We start from the raw sequence: 10977 nt of genomic DNA on the forward strand, positions 1-10977 counted from the left end.
GAACTAGGGCTGGGCAAAGTTTCGTTAACTAAACGGAGGTTTTCAAAAATAAACAGAAAGGTCTGTTAACGAACGGCAAAACCCATTTAATTTTTAAATCATTAATGAAACAGACTAGCTGTTTAAAAAAAATAATGTTTAAAAACGTTGATTTTTTTTCTGCAAAAATTGAGCTATTTAATTTTTAATGATATTAATACTGAAAAAGACTGTTAATGGCTGCGTCGTTAACGATTTCATTAACTGTTAACAAAATTGTTTAACAGTATTAATTCAGAAAATTGAATTGAAAATTTTCTGTTAAAGCGTTATTAAAATTGAGATTCTTAACAAACAGTAAATTAAAAAATAATTGAAAATACAATTAACAAACCAAATTTTTGTTCTTACCCTCTAAAACTAATAGATACCTGAGATTTTATTTTAAAAACAGTTTGTACTAACCGTTAAGGAAAAAGCTTGAAATGTTGGAACCTGAGGGGGGAAGGCCGAGTGCGGTGGGTTCAGGTGATCAAATCAAAAAAAATCTTTAATTTATTTCTAGATGATTTAGAACATATTCCTGATCTAAAATGCGTTCTCGAATTAGAATGGGTTCTTGTTAATATGAATGCGTGCCTGATTTATAATGTTCTTTTCAAAAATTTCCTTTCCATTCCATTCCTTTACGAATCGTTCAAACATTTATAAGAATGCATTCTATGCTTAATTCTTTTTTCGGCACGATGGGATTGTTCTTGATCATTCCATTCATTCTTGTGAAAAAACAATCATTCCCTAAGAACGACGCCCAGCCCTTATCGTCACCACTGCAACATGTGTGCTGTAATTTTTATGGAATGATGTGTTATTATTGTATATGAATAAAAATCAATAAAGCAATGCACTGAGTTTCTCAAATATTCAACGAGTCGGTTTTTCTTACAATATATTTATATACAAAGGTTACAAAAATACAAACTTTAAATCGAACGATACTTATACAAACTAAATATTATGAATAAAATCAGTTTCATCAAATAGGGGAATTCTTCAAGGGAACCTCAGTTTAAGGGAGCTGACGATCAACTGCCTTTTTTCCCTCTATTTCGCTCCACCCTTAGTTCGCATTCTACCCCACGCCCCGTGAGCTGGCCGGCCAGCTCACCAGCTCCCGGGTTCGGGGATAACGGATTTCTCCGCGTGGCTTGGGTTAAATATAGAAACCAAACATAAACAAGAAAACCCGTTAAACATCAGTAAAAGGTGGGGGGGGAGGCAAAATGGGGTTGAGTGCGAACGAAGGGTAAAAATAATGACAAACAAAATGCTATTTACAGTCGCAGGAAAGATCAAAACATCATTTTCCTGCTACATTATTAATAGGTTTAGCCCTCAAAGAAATTATGGGTAATTTAAGAAGTCTTAGCACTTTAGTTTTTTTTAATGTCCCCTATTTCTATATCAGTTGACCAGTTGATGTCAACCAGATCTTCTGTTTGATGTAAGGAGCATTTCCTGAAAGCAAATCGGCTTCATTGTCACAGCAAGGACATTTTTAAAAAGTTCTCAAAATTAATCCATCCAAGCATGTTTTTCAGTTTAAGGGATCAAAAGAAAAGTGAGATTGATTATTTAATGGAGGGAGGGCAATTATGAGGATTTCACAAATTTTGAATTACATTGCAGATCCATGATCAATATCATCCCCTTGGTCCTATGTCAGGCTTTGGAACAAATTTAGCCCAGATCTTAGTAATTTTCAAATCTTGCTTTAACAACTTTGTATAAAATGTAAAAGAACAAACTGTTTGGCATGCATCTAGAAGCCTTGCCAATAAAGTTCCTGCCCAACATAATCCTTTAATTTTCATTTTTTGTTTTTAATCCCATTACAATGCAAACATTGTTTTATGGTGTACTCTGGATCTTGTTTTAGTGTTCTGCTTGGTTTTACCATTGTTTAAGATAAAACCCTTTTGTCTTACTGAGTCTCCAAAGGATCCTCATTTACTGGTCAATAATATAGATAGTCTTATGCTGCGACAATGAAGCTAATCCACCTTCAGGAAAACACTCCTTACATCACAACAACAATGCACTTGATGTCAATCTGATGTCATAATTAGCCTGTAATGTCAACCTGGCTAAATATATATTTGGTAAAGATATAGTGAACTTTAAATCAAGAATTGTGGAGCTGAGGCTTCAAATCTTAAAAATCACACCTCGTCCTCAAATGTACATTGTTTTATGAACTAGAATTTACTATACCTGTGGAACAAAAAAATGATTAATTTTACTATTACCTGGAGCCAAAGGAAGGTTCAAGATTTTTAAGATCTTTGTCATACAAACATTTCTTGATCTTTGGATCCAACTTTAATGCTGCTTCAGTTGTTTCATATTTAACAATACTAAGTCCAAGATCTGTGTTTGCCCCAGGAGATGCTGTCTGCTTGAAAAGCACACTATAAAATTTAGCAATGAAAGCTGGATCTTTTAAAAATGCCAATCAATTTTATTGTTAATGATATTACTTTTTATTTAATAATTTCTTCCTAAAAATACATTCTTTTGAAATTCAATATTCTTTAAAGTTTTTTAAAATCAATTACTAATCCAAATATATATAAATATATTCCATTTTATCTAATAATTATGAATTGTTTATGATAATAAAAAAATACTGGATTTTGAATCAAACAATCATTATTTATAAGTTTAAGAACATTTTTAAGGTAAATTAACTGTCTATGTACGAAGCAGTCGATATCGACCGCTCACTTTAGTCACACATTACCCCCTTATCGGTTTACAAATAATTTGTTTTTTAAAAGTTTTGCGTAACTTAAGAACCCAGAAACCAAGTTCAAGCATATTTTTGCTTGTTTTTGTTTTTATTCAGTGAAGATCTTGATAGGTATTGAGAAGATACGCAAAAATTAGACAAAAATGTGAGACCCCCTCCACTTTTTTACAAAGTTAAGATGTTCGTGATTTTAGTTTAAAAAAATACGACTAAAGTAATAAATTTTTATAAAATTCATATTTCAATGGTTTAAATTATTGTTTTAGTATAATTTTGGCAGCTTTTTTGAGCAGTCATTATCGACTGCTTCGCACATGTGGGGGCATATCAGTAGGGCAAAAAAAATGACTTCCCCAAGTATCAGAATAATATAAACTGCATTGTTCTTTATATTTTCATTGATAATGCGGGATAAGAAGGTAGGGATGGGAAGGGATGGGTGGGATGGTATGGGAGGGATGGGAGGGATGGATTGGACAGGAAGGGAGGGATTGGAAGGAAGGGATGGGAAGAGATGTGGGAAGGAAGGGATGGGAAGGGAGGAATGAGAAGGGAGGGAGGAATGGAATGGATTCATGATAGTGAAGGAAGGATGGAATGGGAAGGTAGGGATGAGATAAGATGGGAATGATAGGGTGGTGAAGGGACAGATAGGATGGAATGGGAAGGGAGGGATGTGAAGGGATGGATAGGAAGGCAGGGATGGAATTGGAAGGGAGGAATGGGATGAGATGGGAAGGATAGGATGGGGCGGGAAGGAAGGGTTGGGAAAAAATTAAAAATTAAAAAAAAATATTTTGAAAAATATTAAGTTCAGACATAGATGGTTAAAGCAAATAAATATTAAAAATTGAATATTTTACACTCAAAAACTTTTTAAAATCATATTTAATCTTTTTTTTTTTTTTAAATTCAACCATTTTGAATCTGTATCATAAGGACATTTAATTTCTCATCGGCGCATGCGCCAATCCAAAATTTTGCTACTGCTCTTATGCCGACCCAATTTCTAAATACAATATGGGGACAAACGGAAGTAATGAAAATTCCAGCTTAAAATTTTTTATCAAAAAAACATAAACCTGTGATATATCTCAGAGAAGCAGTGGTGTTTTGTTATCAATACCAAACAAGTTTTAATTGCACAAAATTGCGCATTCATTCCAAATAAATATTTTTTTTGCAAGAAATTTTGCATGAATATTAAATTCACGTAAGAATTTTTTCATGATATTGTGCATGAATACAGGTCATTTTTGCATGTAATTGTGCAATGCAAAAAATTGGAATTTTTGTTCTGCAGTATTGAGCATGGATACAAATAATATTTGTTGCATGCCATATAGATTATCCCTATTTTTTGTATATATAAGGTATATGAAATATGAAGGATTTTAATATTTGGACAGTTTACTGGGAATTAGTTTAAGTAAAAAACAACTTACATAGCAGTATTTTATGTAGATACAAATTATTATTATATTCATAGTTTAGACACTATAAAAATGTTGGTTACTTTCTCTAATAAAATTTGTTATTGATAAACATGTGTTAAAAAGACTAAATAACAAAATAGCTCAAAATAACAAAATAACTCAAAATAGCTCAAAATAACAAAATACGCAAATACACAGATTTCCTTTAGTATTTGCACAAAACAGCTGTTGCAAATCAATGCACAAAAGCATTGAAATTTTTTGCAATATTTACTAGAAACATGAGAAAATCTTAGCGCAATTTTTGCATGATTTTGTTCAACAAATTTTGACTGGAAACCCTAGGATAGACCTTTATATGTCACTAATTAGCCAAAATTATTTTTGTGCTAAGTATTCTTTTTATTTCCTTTAATTGCAAGGAACAGTGATGAAAATCATGTTTTTTAATGTGTACAAAATGCTGAATACGTTACATGGAGCTGATTATTATAGAATACAATTTTTAGGCCCTATCAATTTTGTGCATGAACATTACTTTCAAGTTAAGTTTGAGTCTGTCCTAGTGAAAATTATTGGACCATCCCCCCCCCCCCTCCTATAAATTTTGTACATTATTTTTTTAAGGTTTGAGGCCCTTGGAAACTTTGAAGAAGAGAAAATTTTTGGATTTCAAGAGTATAATGGAGCGTTTGGGTGCCCTAAAATGTCAATTTCAAGGTCTCCCTTGAGATTTTAACTTGATACAGATTGAGTATTTGCCCCCCCCCCACACCACCATCCTGATAAAACTGGATATTTTGCCTTTACCCGTCTTAAATTGTAAAAATAGTCATACATTATTGGATTTCAATCTTTAAAAAAAAATAATCAATCATGTGACTTGAATTTACATGAAAATAAAATAATTAATCCATTAATCTCTTTTGCAAGGGGTATATATTTTATCAGGTGAAATTGTGTGTCCCCTGAAAAAGCATCCCCCCTCCCTTGCTAAAATTTTTCACTGTGTTTCTTTTTCTCACTGAAATGAGAAATGTTGTTATTTCTAGGGAAAAATAAACGATTTTTTAGATAATAAATATAATAAATGGTAAAACCAAACTTTATTGTGTCCCACTATTCTTTCTTCTTCAAAAATTCAATCTCAATGTGTCAGAATTGCAGAAATTATTGAGCATTTAGCTTGATTTTAAAATTAATGATAAGTTAAATCTCACAACTTATGTTCTTAGCAATAAAAAATAAAAAAAGCTTGAAAACTTTAATAACTAGAGAATCCAAGAGACTCGAAGTACAATATCTATTTTATTTGTTAAAATCTGAAAAGGGTTTTGTTTTGTTTTTTACTTGTTATTTGTTATGCGGGAAACTATTTTATATCTTAAATAAGCATTTCCCATTCTAAGAGAATGGGGAAATTTTTTAATTTTCAACAACATTTAGAATTATATTTCCATACAAATGAATTACTCAATATATAAATTTAATGATTAAGCTAGATGAAAAACAGAGGATTGAAGAAGCTCCATAATCCTATGCCAGTGTTGTTGATCAGCAGAGGACAGAGGAATTCTAACAGTTGCAGAACCAGTACGAGCTGAACGGGAGCTGTCAACAGCTGAGCAGATCTCAGTTATAACTTCCAATTGGCAAGAAAACGGAAAATTACATATTATCCTTACATCTAAGCAATATGATTCAAAAAAAATGTCTCATAATCATTGAAAAACCTTCTTCATTCAGCGTTAAACCACTCTGCCACAAAATTCATGTGTTCTTGTGCAAGAATTCTTTAAAAGCTGAAACACTATACTTCAATTAATCAAGCCGGCAGAATGTATAGTCTTAAATTAAATTTCTGTTTTGTTTATCAATGTTAGATATTAAAAATACAATAGATATATTTTTGTCTGGTTTCTTTTGCTTATTCGCTGATATTGTAGTTGTTGCTGTTTCAGCCAAACATTGTAAATTTTAGAACCACAGCTTTCTTGATGTTTTTCTCTATTCTCACTTTATGAAATTGACTAAATTTTTTTTTTTTTAGTTTAAAGAGAAAGCACAACAGCTAGAAAGCTAAAATATTGTTACCTTGATTGTTACACATATAAGATATTTTTGTACCATTTTATTAAAATTGATGCATTACTAACAGAGGCATATTCAAGAGGGGCATTGGGGCTAAGCCCCCCCCCCTGGACCAGTAAAATCTATTGATTTCAGGGGGTTGTCAGGCCCCAACGCGGGTGCTGAGCCCCCTCCTGGAAAACAAATGCACCCCCCCCTGGACCAGTAAAATCTATTGATTTCAGGGGGTTTTTAGGCCCCAACAGGGGCTAAACCCACACCCCTGGAAAGAAAAATGCAAGCCCCCCCCCCTAGACAAATTCCTGAATACGCCTCTGGTTACTACCTAACATGAACATTTAGATTTAAAAGTTTCTGTATGCAGATATTATAGTACTTTGTATTTAATAAATGAATATGAATGATTTAATTTGTAATTAATTCCCATGTAGTGAGCTTTTGATTCATTTAGTAGGAAATTATAGATTTTAAAGTAATGATATCTTTCTTCAGTTTTATTGCATTTATATGTTGCTTGAATCTCTCACCAGGTGTCCTTGGTTGTAAAGATACAATATTCTCTAGTTTTTTATTTAACTAAATTGAAAAGCTTGTTACTGAGTTTTGCTGCTTGGGTGAAGTCACATGTACCACGCGGCACACAATGTAAACGCATGATTATTTACATACTTGATTCAGAATTTTATAATAAAATAATAAAATATGAAATAATTCGGAATATTTCTTTTCAATTGGATTCTAATTGATAAACAAAGTATTATGATTGTGATCGCACAGCTAGAAAATATTGAATAATATACAATAAAAAGTTTACAGTGTAGCCTAAATAAGAAAAAATTACACATTTGTATTTCTTGGAAAAAGTTGTAATTTACCCGTCTTTCATTTCAAGTCTGTTTTGCACAATTAAGCTTAAATTATTCTCATCTTGAATGTCACCATTGTTAAACATCTCAGTATCAACCAATGCCTGACCAAACAGATTGATATTCTAGATAGTCTAAAATAGGGTTTCCAATGCAAGTAGATTTTACTTGCGTGCAATTGTGGGCCCAGTAATTTCTGTGAAATTCCCCACAATTCTGCACAGTACAAGAACAGTTGTAACTCTAATTGCGCTAAAAAATTTAATCCCAATTGAGCAATAAATAGTTGCCTAATCAGGTGTAAAGTTGAATGGCACCAGATTAAGCAAATGCAAATCTTTGAATATAAAAGACAATTAATTGCTTATTTTCAACCAAAAAATGCTTAGTTTGAAGAAGAAATATATTGCTTACAAATAAGAAACAAAAATCGCTAATTTTTCTTTAAACTTTAAACCTTGATTTTACTCCAATTTTTGACAGTTTCTATCTTTTTCAAACATTCACATATCACAGTTTGTGGTAATTATAAATGAACAGTCTAACTGAGCACATGGAATTCGCAAACTAACTAAATGTATAATGAAGACCTAAAATTAGTAATCAAGCTGACCCATCAGCTGATTTTTAAACCAGTTTTTGAGAACCTGCATACAAATAGACAATTTTAATTTGCTCATTAGGTGACTTTTACTCGTCAAAAAGTAAGTTATTTCTACCTCAAAGATAATTATTCACAATTGATTAAAATGCAGCCTTTAATTGTGTTTTAAAAAACATTTTGTCCTTAATTTTTTATTTTGAGTTTAAGACAATTTTAAGATGCAAATTTGGCGACTTTTAGTTGTCCATTATGCATTATTTTTTACTTCAAAAATAGCACTACAAAATAATTTACAAGGCAACTAAAAATCATTTATTAAGCGGCATTTTGTTTATAATTTTACTTTTTTGAGTTTTTAACTAAACCCAAGTCTATATTTGCAACTTTCGACCTCCCATGCTGAATTTTTACTTTTTAGGTAAAAGAAACAAAGAAACTTGACACTTGCCAAAATCTAAAATTTTTGAGTCCTTGCAACCTCATGTTGAAGACCTTTTAATGTGATGTTAGGTTATGAAAGTTAGAGTCTAAGTAAGTAGTGAATTTTTTTTTATTACCTTCAAGCCATGAGTTCTTCCAATTACACCTTGTGACTGATGGTGCATAAGTTTGAAGCAAAACTGTTTTAAGATAACTTCATTATCAACTCTATAATCAGTCATATCTACAGTTGTGTTGTTTCCATCAAAATATCTCAGAATCATTTCATCTTGTGCAACTTGCGCACTAAATTTAAATGGATCTACAAAAATCTACAGGGTGAGTCAAAAAAGTGTGATTTGCGGCATCTAGTGCAAAATTGTACCACTTTTTGTGCAACTCTCCTGCATGGTGTTTTTTCAATATTTTTTGAATTTTTTTTTTTTTTTGGTACTACAATGACCTTAAAAAAATCCACGAACTTTTTTTTTCTCTCAAAATCAAAAATTCAGAAAAGTAAAAATGTGCCTATATATTATTTCTATCGAATTCTAAAATTTTTTAAATATTGGTTTACAAACTTGAAAGATATATCAAATAATTCCGCAAAACTTCTGTAGACTATAAATACACAGTTAACAGGTTAAATTCATTCAAAATGCCCTCCATTGTTTTGGACACACTTTGCTGCTCTAATCTTTAGGTCCATTATAGCTCGTAAGACCATACCAGGGTCCAATGCTATTACTTCTCTTAGTATATTTGTTTCAAGCTCCAGCAGATTTCTAGGGATAGGGGTGTACACCAAAGATTTTAAGTATCCATATAGCAAGTAATCATATGGATTCAAATCTGGAGATCTGGCAGGCCAATCAGTTCCTCTTATGGAGTTACGGCTTATGACCCATGCCTGAACTGTCTGTCTAGGTATGTCATGTTGTCCAGAGTAACATGACAGGGAGCCCCATCTGCCAGAAAATTGTTATTTTAAATATTTTTTTTTTAAAATGTATACGGCACATTTTTCATGAATACATTAGACATGAATAATAAAATCTTTAGGGACATTTAATAGCTGAAAGAAAGAGGACAACAATCATTCCACTGGTTTATGGTTACCACTGCACTTACCTTGTTGCCACCATAAGTTGTTGAGGTCACCTCCATTCCATTGTCTAATTTCAGGCAGTACAGTATATTGAAGAAGTGAATGATAACGAGAACCATTCATGGTTTGATTGTAATAAAACCTAATGCCAAATGCTCCGTCCCTTTTTACTCCACAAAAAACCATCAACTTAGGGGAGAATGTTGGTTTCTCTGCAACAAATTGAGTTGGTCTTCCACCAAGTAGAGGATCTGTATACTTCAGAGGTGCATATCTACGCACGTTTTGAGAATTAACACTGCCATGTAATTCAAAACCAGTTTCATCCGAAAAAAGGATAGATTGCAGTTCCCTATCACTCTGATTCAGTACCCACTGACAGAAATTCATTCTTCTAATAAAGAAATATTTAGAATCTTAGAGATTAGTTGAATCAGGATGGCTTCTCCTAGATGTGTTGACCAGGGAAGCTGCTCTATCGCCCATTTCTTTCAAGGCATCCCTATCCATAAGCACCTTTACCCAGTTTGTATTAGCCAAGGTCCTTGTTGTTTTTCTGCGCCCACTGTAGGATGGTCCAGGGCTGGTCTTACTATTGAGGTTATTGATGGTTCCAGTATTCTTAAATTTATGCCAGATGTTTCTAATTTGATTGGTTGAAGGAGAACGGATTCCAGGAAATTTTGCTTGAAAATCTTGAATAATCCTATCTTTAAATCCTTTGGTTCCCTTCTTCTTACTATATTCTAAAGTCATAAATATGCATTGTTCAGTTGAAAACTGAGGAGCCATTGAGAAAAAAACTATTCCTTTCAAATTAGACCAGAACTGAAAATTGCAAATTTTCTTATTACAATATTGCAAATTTTCTTTGATTCTGTGATACAATATTTATAAAATTTTAGAATTTGATAGAAATAATTTATATGCACATTTTTGCTTTTCTGAACTTTTGATTTTGAGAGAAAAAAATACTTTGCGGATTTTTTTAGGTCATTGAAGTACCAAAAAAAAAAAAACATTGAAAAATATTGAAAAAACACCATACAGGAGAGTTGCACAAAAAGTGGTACAATTTTGCACTAGACGCCGCAAATCACACTTTTTTTGACTCGCCCTGCATATATTTCAAAAACAAATTCATTAATTTCATTTAATTTCAATAATTTTATGCAAAAATACATTAATTTATCTCAAATCAACAAAAATTCTAAAATGTTAGAATTTTTTGGGGTTAAAAATAAGATTTAAGAAAAATTTTAAGTCTAATTATGCATCAAAATAAAGTTGCCTTCTTTGAAATTATTTTCTATACCTTAGCATTGTGATTGCCCTGTGCTCATTAATTGGCAAGATTTGTGAACATGAAGTGATATATTTAGGACACAGGCGCTGAATTAGCTTACTTTACAAATTACATGTTATTATGAATTATTTAAAAGATAAATCATTAAAAGTTAAAAATACTAAGAAATAAACATATTTACAGTTACAAGGATTCTTTTTATGTTGGAAAGAAGACTATGTGATTTCCTGAAAATTCTCTCATTAAAGTAACATTTGTGGTTTATAACCCAGTGGTTAATGAAAAAAGATATTTAACTAATCCATAAAAGGCTGTCTTTCTTATTCCTGAAGCTTGTTGTATTCAAATAATTTCT

This window comes from Eurytemora carolleeae, unplaced genomic scaffold (assembly GCF_000591075.1).
Source record: "Eurytemora carolleeae unplaced genomic scaffold, Eaff_2.0 scaffold262, whole genome shotgun sequence".
NCBI classification, from domain to species: Eukaryota; Metazoa; Arthropoda; class Copepoda; order Calanoida; family Temoridae; genus Eurytemora; species Eurytemora carolleeae.